This window comes from Sycon ciliatum, chromosome 7, assembly GCF_964019385.1.
Source record: "Sycon ciliatum chromosome 7, ocSycCili1.1, whole genome shotgun sequence".
NCBI lineage: Eukaryota > Metazoa > Porifera > Calcarea > Leucosolenida > Sycettidae > Sycon > Sycon ciliatum.
The window spans coordinates 25,156,649-25,167,816 of record NC_088649.1 but is presented as its reverse complement, the minus strand read 5'-3'; the positions used below and the strand labels follow the sequence as shown (position 1 = coordinate 25,167,816).

Sequence of the window (11,168 nt, the reverse complement as noted above, 5' to 3'; positions counted from 1 at the left end):
GTCGGGTCAGGTTGGGTCGGGCCAGGTTGGGTCGGGCCAGGTTGGCTGACTCGACCGGGCCTGACCCAACCTAACCAGACCAGGTCGGGTTGGGTCAGGTTGGGTCAGGCCAAGTGGTATACATGTAGAGCATTCTTGCTGGAAGTGTAGTAGTAGTAGTAGTAGTAGTAGTAGTAGTAGTAGTAGTAGTAGTAGTAGTAGTAGTAGTAGTAGTAGTAGTAGTAGTAGTAGTAGTAGTAGTAGTAGTAGTAGTAGTAGTAGTAGTAGTAGTAGTAGTAGTAGTAGTAGTAGTAGTAGTAGTAGTAGTAGTAGTAGTAGTAGTAGTAGTAGTAGTAGTAGTAGTAGTAGTAGTAGTAGTAGTAGTAGTAGTAGTAGTAGTAGTAGTAGTAGTAGTAGTAGTAGTAGTAGTAGTAGTAGTAGTAGTAGTAGTAGTGTAGTAGTAGTAGTAGTAGTAGTAGTAGTAGTAGTAGTAGTAGTAGTAGTAGTAGTAGTAGTAGTAGTAGTAGTAGTAGTAGTAGTAGTAGTAGTAGTAGTAGTAGTAGTAGTAGTAGTAGTAGTAGTAGTAGTAGTAGTAGTAGTAGTAGTAGTAGTAGTAGTAGTAGTAGTAGTAGTAGTAGTAGTAGTAGTAGTAGTAGTAGTAGTAGTAGTAGTAGTAGTAGTAGTAGTAGTAGTAGTAGTAGTAGTAGTAGTAGTAGTAGTAGTAGTAGTAGTAGTAGTAGTAGTAGTAGTAGTAGTAGTAGTAGTAGTAGTAGTAGTAGTAGTAGTAGTAGTAGTAGTAGTAGTAGTAGTAGTAGTAGTAGTAGTAGTAGTAGTAGTAGTAGTAGTAGTAGTAGTAGTAGTAGTAGTAGTAGTAGTAGTAGTAGTAGTAGTAGTAGTAGTAGTAGTAGTAGTAGTAGTAGTAGTAGTAGTAGTAGTAGTAGTAGTAGTAGTAGTAGTAGTAGTAGTAGTAGTAGTAGTAGTAGTAGTAGTAGTAGTAGTAGTAGTAGTAGTAGTAGTAGTAGTAGTAGTAGTAGTAGTAGTAGTAGTAGTAGTAGTAGTAGTAGTAGTAGTAGTAGTAGTAGTAGTAGTAGTAGTAGTAGTAGTAGTAGTAGTAGTAGTAGTAGTAGTAGTAGTAGTAGTAGTAGTAGTAGTAGTAGTAGTAGTAGTAGTAGTAGTAGTAGTAGTAGTAGTAGTAGTAGTAGTAGTAGTAGTAGTAGTAGTAGTAGTAGTAGTAGTAGTAGTAGTAGTAGTAGTAGTAGTAGTAGTAGTAGTAGTAGTAGTAGTAGTAGTAGTAGTAGTAGTAGTAGTAGTAGTAGTAGTAGTAGTAGTAGTAGTAGTAGTAGTAGTAGTAGTAGTAGTAGTAGTAGTAGTAGTAGTAGTAGTAGTAGTAGTAGTAGTAGTAGTAGTAGTAGTAGTAGTAGTAGTAGTAGTAGTAGTAGTAGTAGTAGTAGTAGTAGTAGTAGTAGTAGTAGTAGTAGTAGTAGTAGTAGTAGTAGTAGTAGTAGTAGTAGTAGTAGTAGTAGTAGTAGTAGTAGTAGTAGTAGTAGTAGTAGTAGTAGTAGTAGTAGTAGTAGTAGTAGTAGTAGTAGTAGTAGTAGTAGTAGTAGTAGTAGTAGTAGTAGTAGTAGTAGTAGTAGTAGTAGTAGTAGTAGTAGTAGTAGTAGTAGTAGTAGTAGTAGTAGTAGTAGTAGTAGTAGTAGTAGTAGTAGTAGTAGTAGTAGTAGTAGTAGTAGTAGTAGTAGTAGTAGTAGTAGTAGTAGTAGTAGTAGTAGTAGTAGTAGTAGTAGTAGTAGTAGTAGTAGTAGTAGTAGTAGTAGTAGTAGTAGTAGTAGTAGTAGTAGTAGTAGTAGTAGTAGTAGTAGTAGTAGTAGTAGTAGTAGTAGTAGTAGTAGTAGTAGTAGTAGTAGTAGTAGTAGTAGTAGTAGTAGTAGTAGTAGTAGTAGTAGTAGTAGTAGTAGTAGTAGTAGTAGTAGTAGTAGTAGTAGTAGTAGTAGTAGTAGTAGTAGTAGTAGTAGTAGTAGTAGTAGTAGTAGTAGTAGTAGTAGTAGTAGTAGTAGTAGTAGTAGTAGTAGTAGTAGTAGTAGTAGTAGTAGTAGTAGTAGTAGTAGTAGTAGTAGTAGTAGTAGTAGTAGTAGTAGTAGTAGTAGTAGTAGTAGTAGTAGTAGTAGTAGTAGTAGTAGTAGTAGTAGTAGTAGTAGTAGTAGTAGTAGTAGTAGTAGTAGTAGTAGTAGTAGTAGTAGTAGTAGTAGTAGTAGTAGTAGCAGCAGCAGCAGCAGCAGCAGCAGCAGCAGCAGCAGCAGCAGCAGCAGCAGCAGCAGCAGCAGCAGCAGCAGCAGCAGCAGCAGCAGCAGCAGCAGCAGCAGCAGCAGCAGCAGCAGCAGCAGCAGCAGCAGCAGCAGCAGCAGCAGCAGCAGCAGCAGCAGCAGCAGCAGCAGCAGCAGCAGCAGCAGCAGCAGCAGCAGCAGCAGCAGCAGCAGCAGCAGCAGCAGCAGCAGCAGCAGCAGCAGCAGCAGCAGCAGCAGCAGCAGCAGCAGCAGCAGCAGCAGCAGCAGCAGCAGCAGCAGCAGCAGCAGCAGCAGCAGCAGCAGCAGCAGCAGCAGCAGCAGCAGCAGCAGGAGCAGTAGCAGTAGCAGTAGCAGTAGCAGTAGCAGTAGCAGTAGCAGTAGCAGTAGCAGTAGCAGTAGCAGTAGCAGTAGTAGTAGTAGTAGTAGTAGTAGTAGTAGTAGTAGTAGTAGTAGTAGTAGTAGTAGTAGTAGTAGTAGTAGTAGTAGTAGTAGTAGTAGTAGTAGTAGTAGTAGTAGTAGTAGTAGTAGTAGTAGTAGTAGTAGTAGTAGTAGTAGTAGTAGTAGTAGTAGTAGTAGTAGTAGTAGTAGTAGTAGTAGTAGTAGTAGTAGTAGTAGTAGTAGTAGTAGTAGTAGTAGTAGTAGTAGTAGTAGTAGTAGTAGTAGTAGTAGTAGTAGTAGTAGTAGTAGTAGTAGTAGTAGTAGTAGTAGTAGTAGTAGTAGTAGTAGTAGTAGTAGTAGTAGTAGTAGTAGTAGTAGTAGTAGTAGTAGTAGTAGTAGTAGTAGTAGTAGTAGTAGTAGTAGTAGTAGTAGTAGTAGTAGTAGTAGTAGTAGTAGTAGTAGTAGTAGTAGTAGTAGTAGTAGTAGTAGTAGTAGTAGTAGTAGTAGTAGTAGTAGTAGTAGTAGTAGTAGTAGTAGTAGTAGTAGTAGTAGTAGTAGTAGTAGTAGTAGTAGTAGTAGTAGTAGTAGTAGTAGTAGTAGTAGTAGTAGTAGTAGTAGTAGTAGTAGTAGTAGTAGTAGTAGTAGTAGTAGTAGTAGTAGTAGTAGTAGTAGTAGTAGTAGTAGTAGTAGTAGTAGTAGTAGTAGTAGTAGTAGTAGTAGTAGTAGTAGTAGTAGTAGTAGTAGTAGTAGTAGTAGTAGTAGTAGTAGTAGTAGTAGTAGTAGTAGTAGTAGTAGTAGTAGTAGTAGTAGTAGTAGTAGTAGTAGTAGTAGTAGTAGTAGTAGTAGTAGTAGTAGTAGTAGTAGTAGTAGTAGTAGTAGTAGTAGTAGTAGTAGTAGTAGTAGTAGTAGTAGTAGTAGTAGTAGTAGTAGTAGTAGTAGTAGTAGTAGTAGTAGTAGTAGTAGTAGTAGTAGTAGTAGTAGTAGTAGTAGTAGTAGTAGTAGTAGTAGTAGTAGTAGTAGTAGTAGTAGTAGTAGTAGTAGTAGTCAAAGAACTTTATTGAAAATCCATGATAATGTGATCGGAAAGATGATGGAAGAAAAATCCGAACTCGAATCAAATCCAGGCAATTATTAGCAGTCACCACTATCAAAGTAGTAGTACTTTTCACCGCTGTGGAGTTGCCCAGTCCACTATTCCTCCCTCCAGCTGGTTTCTTTTTACCTGGAGAACCGGCCATTGCGTTGTTGTTTCGGCTCGCTTTCCGTGCCTTCGCCTTTGGCCTTGGATCAGCTGGCTTGCTGTGCTGTGCTTCGCGGCTGGGTGCTTTCCCGCGTGGTCTGTGACGACTGACGTGCAGGCTGCTCTTCACACCTCGAGTCTCTTCGCGCCTTCTTCTGGCCGTGCTCGTGTATGCACAGTAACTGAAGTCCGCAGCTGTCTTTCTATGAGCCCAGCCCAGCACGGCGTCCTTCAGGGTCGCACGTCTGGTCGCACGTCTGGCGTTCTAGCTTTGATCTTGAAGTCAACAGTGCCCCTTTTGTCTTGTCCTGAACTGCTCTGGTGGGATCATAATAACGGTACATTCACAACATGACTTACAGGTATTGTAATTTGGTTGTGGCGTTGAACAGCCCGGCAGGAAGGTGAACAAGTTGATTACTTGTCAAACCCCTGGGAGATCAAAGTAGAATTTTGATAGGATGTATATCACTTCCTGGAAGAATTTCTTATTACTCTATTTGGCATCTCAGAGGAGAAGGACAACCTGCTACGAGTTATGACTAGGGATTATTATTATTTATACAAAAGAGAAAGTAGAAAGGAAAAGGACATATGGAAACGAGTTAAGAGTAACTCTCCACGACTGTAACTAGATACTATATACAGTCAGAAAGTGCAACAACTAGGCACAAAACTGACAGAGTACTGAGACATTCGACGTCCTGACACCTAGCTTCAACACATCTCCGTAGCGCTAACCGACAGACTTCCAACTTGGAAGGTTCAAGGTTATGGAAAGACCAAAGAGGGGAAGGCAAGCGCAACGAAAACGAGCACAAGCTACAGTCCCAACGGAACAAAGAATGTCGATTGTCACTGGACGATGACGAGACCAGTAGGCGATTTGACAAAGCGGTCTAACTACAATTCGAAGCAGCAAAGCAGCACACCACCCAACTTGGGTGGGTCAAAAATATCAAAGATAAATTAAGAAGGGGGAAGCTTTGCGAGAACGAATTGTACAAGCCGAAATCTAAACTCCTACAGTACTCCTCATGCATGACATTGTGATGGACTAGTTGACTACAAAACAAGTTGTTTCACACGACGTAAGTTTCGCCGTATGGTTCGTGACGGCTCATCAGGTGTGCAATTTGAAACTCGTCATCGTCCAGTGACAATCGACATTCTTTGTTCCGTTGGGACTGTAGCTTGTGCTCGTTTTCGTTGCGCTTGCCTTCCCCTCTTTGGTCATTTCATAACCTTGAACCTTCCAAGTTGGAAGGCTGTCAGTTAGCGCTACGGAGATGTGTTGAAGCTAGGTGTCAGGACGTCGAATGTCTCAGTACTCTGTCAGTTTTGTGCCTAGTTGTTGCACTTTCTGACTGTATATAGTATCTAGTTACAGTGGTGGAGAGTTACTCTTAACTCGTTTCCATATGTCCTTTTCCTTTCTACTTTTATTATTGGCTCAATACCCGAGTTACAAAAGAGAAAGATTATTTTAAAAAGAATCGGCACTCAAAGAAAGTTTAAAGTCGGATACAGAGCGAGTAATAAAATGTAAAAAAGAGAAGAAACACCTGAGAACGAGTTATGCAGCAACTATCCACGACGGTAACGAGATGATAAACGGTCAGAAAGTGCGATAGTAGGGCACACAACTGACAGGCTACTGAGACATTCAGCGACCCGAGACCTAGCTCTAACACATCTCCAGTGCGCAAACCAACAGCCTTCCAACTTGGAAGGTTCATGGTTAAGTAGGACCGAAGAGGGGAAGGTGAGCGCAGCGAAAATGAGCGAGACATATTCCGGGCCTTGTTCCGCTCAGATTTGTAATGGGTGAGCTTGTCAAGAGTGGGGTACTTCTTATACTGGATGTGAGAGGCGTCGGAAGCGAACTGTGGCCCGTTATCGCTGACGAAGATGTCCGGATAGCCGTGGACAGCAAATATACTCTTCAGGTGAGTGATGACGGCCCGTGATATAGTCGATGAGAGACAAGCGACATCAATGTAACGGGAGAAATAGTCGACGGTAATCAGGTACTGGCGGCCGTCGACATCACAGAGATCCGATGCAATACGCTGCCACGGACGCTCGGGGAACGGAGTTGTCTAAAGAGGCTCTGGAGACTGATGACGCTGCTTGATACAGGTAGTGCACTTGGCGACGTACGCCTTGATGTCGGCAGAGACACCAGGCCCCCACGACGAGAAGCGGGCACAGACTTTGCTCTTCATTACACCTTGGTGACCATCGTGCAGCTTCTGGAGGATCTCAGGCTGTAGCACGGACGGAACCACCAGGCGAAAGCCGTGGCACAAGACACCTTGCATGTGAGACAACTGGCCTCGCTCGCGATGGAACGGCTTGATGTCGTCAGGGACGGTAGCAGGCCAGCCATGGATGACGTAGCGCATCACACTGGACAACAAGGGATCTTCAGACGTAGCCTTGGCTAGGTCGGCGAGAACGGATGGACTCGTGAGATCTTCGGCAGTGGTTGATAAAACCATGCCGATGTCGTCTTGCAGAACGTTGTCAACTGACGCCGATGCTGCCGCTCGTGAAAGCGTGTCGGCCACCACCAGATCCTTGCTGGGAACGTGTATGGCATGGACTTCGCACCCGAGGAAGCTTAGCAGCATTCGGCGGCATCGGATGGGAACCTTGTCCAGGTCTCTGGTGTTGATCAGTGGCACTAGGGGCTTGTGGTCCGTCTGCACGATGAACCTGGGAGTGCCGAAGAGGTACTGGTCTAACCTCTCGCACGTCCACAACGCTGCGAGGCATTCCTTTTCGATCTGCGCGTAGCCTTGTTCCGTCTTGGTCAGGGAGCGAGAGGCGTAGCCTACTGGGCGCCAGTCGCCATCGTGCTTCTGGAGCAGAACACCACCAATGCCATAGCTGTTGGCATCTGCACTGACCATGATGGGACACTTGGGGTAATAGTGCACTAAGCACGGGGCTGAAACAACGAGCTCTTTCAGCCGACGGAACGCGTCCTGCTGCGGTGAGTCCCAGAACCAACCAGTGTTGGTGTGCAGGAGCTGACGGAGGGGCACTGAGATCGTAGCCAATTCCGGGATGAATCTGGCGACGTATGTGAACAGACCCAAGGCACGCCGGAGCTCAGGAACATTTGTAGGCTCTTTGAGTTCGTCAATGGCGGAGACTTTGCTGGGGTTGGGTTTCACACCGGACCCGCTGACGATGTGTCCCAGGTACTTGACTGACGACTGCTTGAGGTGGCATTTGTCGGGGTTAAGAGTGATGCCTGCATCAGCAAGGACCTGGCGCGTTGTGTCCAGCTGGTGGTCGTGTTCAGCTTCGTTAGCGGCGTGGACCAGAACGTCGTCCACGAATACCTCAGAACCTTTGACGTGGGACAGGAAATCCTGCAGGCGTCGCTGGAAGATTTCTGGTGCAGAGGTTATACCGAATGGCATCCGGAGGAAACGGAAACGACCCACAGGCGTGATGAACGTGGTCAGCTTGGATGCAGACTCCGTGAGAGGCACTTGCCAGAAGCCCGCTGTTGGCATCCAGCGTGGAAAAGACAGTAGATCCGGCGAGCCTAGCCAGTGTGTCCTCAACTGTCGGAAGAGGGAAGTGCTCGCTCTTCACGTTGCCGTTCAGCTTCTTTAGGTCTACGCAGATCCGTACGCGACCATTAGGTTTACGAACCGGCACCATAGAAGAGCACCAGTCAGAGGGATCTGTTTCCCGGACGATGATGCCCATTTCCTCCATACGTGCGAGCTCTTCTGTGACCTTGTCCTGTAGAGGCAGAGGCACACGGCGGGCAACACCACATTGGTACGGCGTGGCGTCATCCACAAGCTTGATATCAGCTGGGGGCCCAACCATACAACCGATGGGCTGTGCTGGCTTGCTGGTACACGATTCTGCTGCATCTAAATGCTGGATCAGGCGAAGTCGGGGGCAGTCTCTGCGACTCAACAGGTTGGTAGATCCAGGTCCATCGATAACTACGATCTCCATAGAGAACAGTTCACTCTTGTGCATGGTGTCTGCAGTGAACTGACCCTTGATGGATAGAGGTGCACCGGATGGACTAAGAAGTTTGGTAGTGGATGGTGTGAGTACAGGGCGTTGCACTTGGTCCGGCTCATCGCAATTGTCACTTATCCCCACGCACTTTTTGACAGGTAAAACCCAGTCCAATCACGATATCGAACTTACTTTTGCTTGGGAGATCGTGATGGCAAAATCAAAGGAGGCACCAAGGAAAAAATGATCGCGACTAGCGCTTTGAATCGCGATGTATTCGACTTTTTTGGGAAGTGGGAATCTGGCCATTCACTGTCTGTGTTGTTAAAAGCCAAGCGCGCGCAGAGACCCGAAGACCGGAACTGTAGCAGGGGCAACTGACATCCTGGCCTGGAAAGCGTGACAGGCACGCGTGCACTGCAGAGGAGTATGAGCCCCATGCTGAAGAAGAAAAGTGTTTTTGATGGATGCGCCCGGCCGACGTGTTGGTTGTTCCTTCTCTTAGTGGACCTAGCAGCCGCATTACAAGAGTTGAGGCCAGGGTATCCAGCGAAGCGTATGACAGCTGTCTGGAGAGGCCTGTATGCCTCATTCGAAGGCTTTGTTGAAACACACTGTGGTGACACACAGGTCACACTGCCCACGGTTCCTTCAAGCACCGAAGTGACAGCCACAACTGTTTCTTTCCCATTGCTGCCATAATTATGACAACGCGAGAGATACTCTACCATGTTCCAGTCTATGCCAGCAGCTAGACACCTGCAAATGTCAGCTCATGTAGCCGCGCGGCTCCAGAGATGCGGAGTTGAATGTACTCTGGACCTGTATTACTAGTGTGAGTGCAAGAACGCGCTTCTTCTTCATTTTGCTTACTTTGCTTCCTTTCTTCGACTTGCTTCACCTGATTCCATTGCTGAATTTTTTTTCTTGTAGCGGAGAGTATTCATGTATCATGCTTCCTCACTATGCCTGTTGGAAATTTCACAGAGCGGTAAAAAAACTCCTGTTCTTAGTGGCGATAGATAAGCGACAATTGCGATGAGCCAGACCAAGTACGAGATTCTGATACGTGGAGTGCGTGATACATGATACGTCTGCACCTGTGTCGATCTTGAATATCAAATTTGTCGAGCAAGCAGGCAGACAGGCAGACTTACTGACCAGGCGTCGGTGGACTGGGAAGGACTGGCGTTGGATGACAGCTCTGCAACACCACCCATGAATGGCGACGGGGACGCGAGCGATTCATTTTCGACAGCTCTGGCACCACGCGTGGTTGCTGGAGTGGAAAGACAGACGCCGGCGAAGTCGCCCTGCTTGCCGCATGAATCACACTTGCGACGGAACGCAGGATACGCAGAACGGTTGCTCTTGTGCGAACCAGCGTGGCCACACCACCCACATGTTGAAGCTGCAGTGCCGCTCTTCCTCTGCGTGGATGGCGTTGGTGCAGGCTGCGCTGGCGGCGACTCCTTGCATCTTGCTGCTTTCCTCCAAAGCGGGATGCAGCATTGACCTGCGGCCTGGCGGCTTGCGCTGCAACGTCTCCGGAAATGTTCTCGGCCTGCCTGGCCCTGAGAACTGCGTCCGTGAGGGTGAGTTTTGCGGGCTCAATCAGCTGCAGGTCCTTCGCGACTTGACGATCCAGAATGTGAGCCACGAGGCAATCTCGATATCTGTTGTCCTTCTGGTCACCAAAGTCACAGAACTTCGCTGCTGCCTGAAGTTTCCGAACTAATTCTTCCACGGACTCTCCTGGAAGATGGACGCACTGTTCGAAAATGGTCCTCTGGTGAAAAACATTCAATGCTGGCGTAAAGTAAGCGTCCAGCTTCGTCATGACCTTGTCATACTTGTCCTCGTCTCCAACGGAGTCAAATACCAGTTGATCGAAGACAGTTTCGGCCTCAGGGCTCAGCGAGTAGAGCAACGTAGAGATTTGCACTTTCTCGTCTATCGCGTTGGGCTCTGAGGCGAGGCGATATCTCGCAAACCGTCGTTTCCAAGCCGGCCAGGCATCTGGAATGGAGGAATCAAAGTCGGCAGGCGGCGCGAACTTGGCCATTTCTACTCGAAGTGTAGAAGACCTGGTTGACTAACTTCTGACACCATGTTGTGTCATGTACTGACATAAGGAAGTGCTTTATTCCCGTAGCTATGCAGAAGACGTTACTTCAGTAACGTCTGGCGCTAGCCAGGGTCCACGCAGCTTTAATTCCCGTAGCTATGCAGAAGACGTTACTTCAGTAACGTCTGGCGCTAGCCAGGGTCCACACAGCTTTAATTTGGTGTTTGTGTCACACCTGGAGCTACCGTAACTGTCCCGTATCTGTCCCGTATCTGTGATTTGGTGTTTGTTTGTTTGTGTCCTGCCTGGAGCTACCGTATCTGTCCCGTTATATGTGACTATAAAGGTTCTACAGGATTGTACATAACAGCTGGCCACAAACAGCTGGCCACAGTATTCGTCGTATTATGTATACGACTCCCTGATGTAGAGAGAGATTTGGAAAGAAAATTAATAGGGAGACGAGGTGGAAATAAAATTGGAATGGACGCTAGTTGCGGAATAGGTGATAGGATGCGTCAGCAAAAACATACTTTGGAAGAGAGATCCTTTGGAAGAGAGATCCAGTCGTCTCCAAAATAAACGTGAACGGGCGATTCAGCGCCGGTCACAGAAAACGTCGGAAGAGAGATCCCGTCGAGGCCAGAACGCTCGTGATCGGCAGAGTCAGCCCCGGTCCCTGGAAACGTCAGGGCAGACGCAGAATCGACTCCAAAATAAGCGTGAACGGGCGATTCAGCGCCGATCACAGGAAACGTCGGAAGAGAGATCCCGTCGAGTCCAGAACGCCCGTGATCGGCAGAGTCAGCGCCGGTAACAGGAAACGTCAGGGCAGACATCTCGTCGACTCCAAAATAAGCGTGAACGGGCGATTCAGCGCCGGTCACAGGAAACGTCGGAAGAGAGATCCCGTCGAGGCCAGAACGCCCGTGATCGGCAGAGTCAGCGCCGGTCACAGGAAACGTCAGGGCAGAAATCTCGTCGACTCCAAAATAAGCGTGAACAGGCGAATCAGCGCCGGTCACAGGAAACGTCGGAAGAGAGATCCCGTCGAGGCCAGAACGCCCGTGATCGGCAGAGTCAGCGCCGGTCACAGGAAACGTCAGGGCAGACATCTCGTCGACTCCAAAATAAGCGTGAACGGGCGATTCAGCGCTGGCTCGATTGAAGAAAACACCCTTATGACCCAGCACTTTAGCAGGCGTTCAGCAATTCC

The 11,168-nt window shown here is 47.1% G+C and overlaps 1 long non-coding RNA gene across 1 annotated transcript in view; it reads right to left on the bottom strand.

Moving 5' to 3' along the window:
- LOC135820956 (uncharacterized) overlaps positions 1–11,168 on the bottom strand; it is a 67,978-nt gene that overhangs the window by 33,046 nt on the left and 23,764 nt on the right. Inside the window, exon 4 of the long non-coding RNA XR_010554224.1 lies at positions 4,243–4,314. This is a non-coding gene — a long non-coding RNA (uncharacterized LOC135820956). The remainder of the gene's footprint in view (positions 1–4,242; positions 4,315–11,168) is intronic.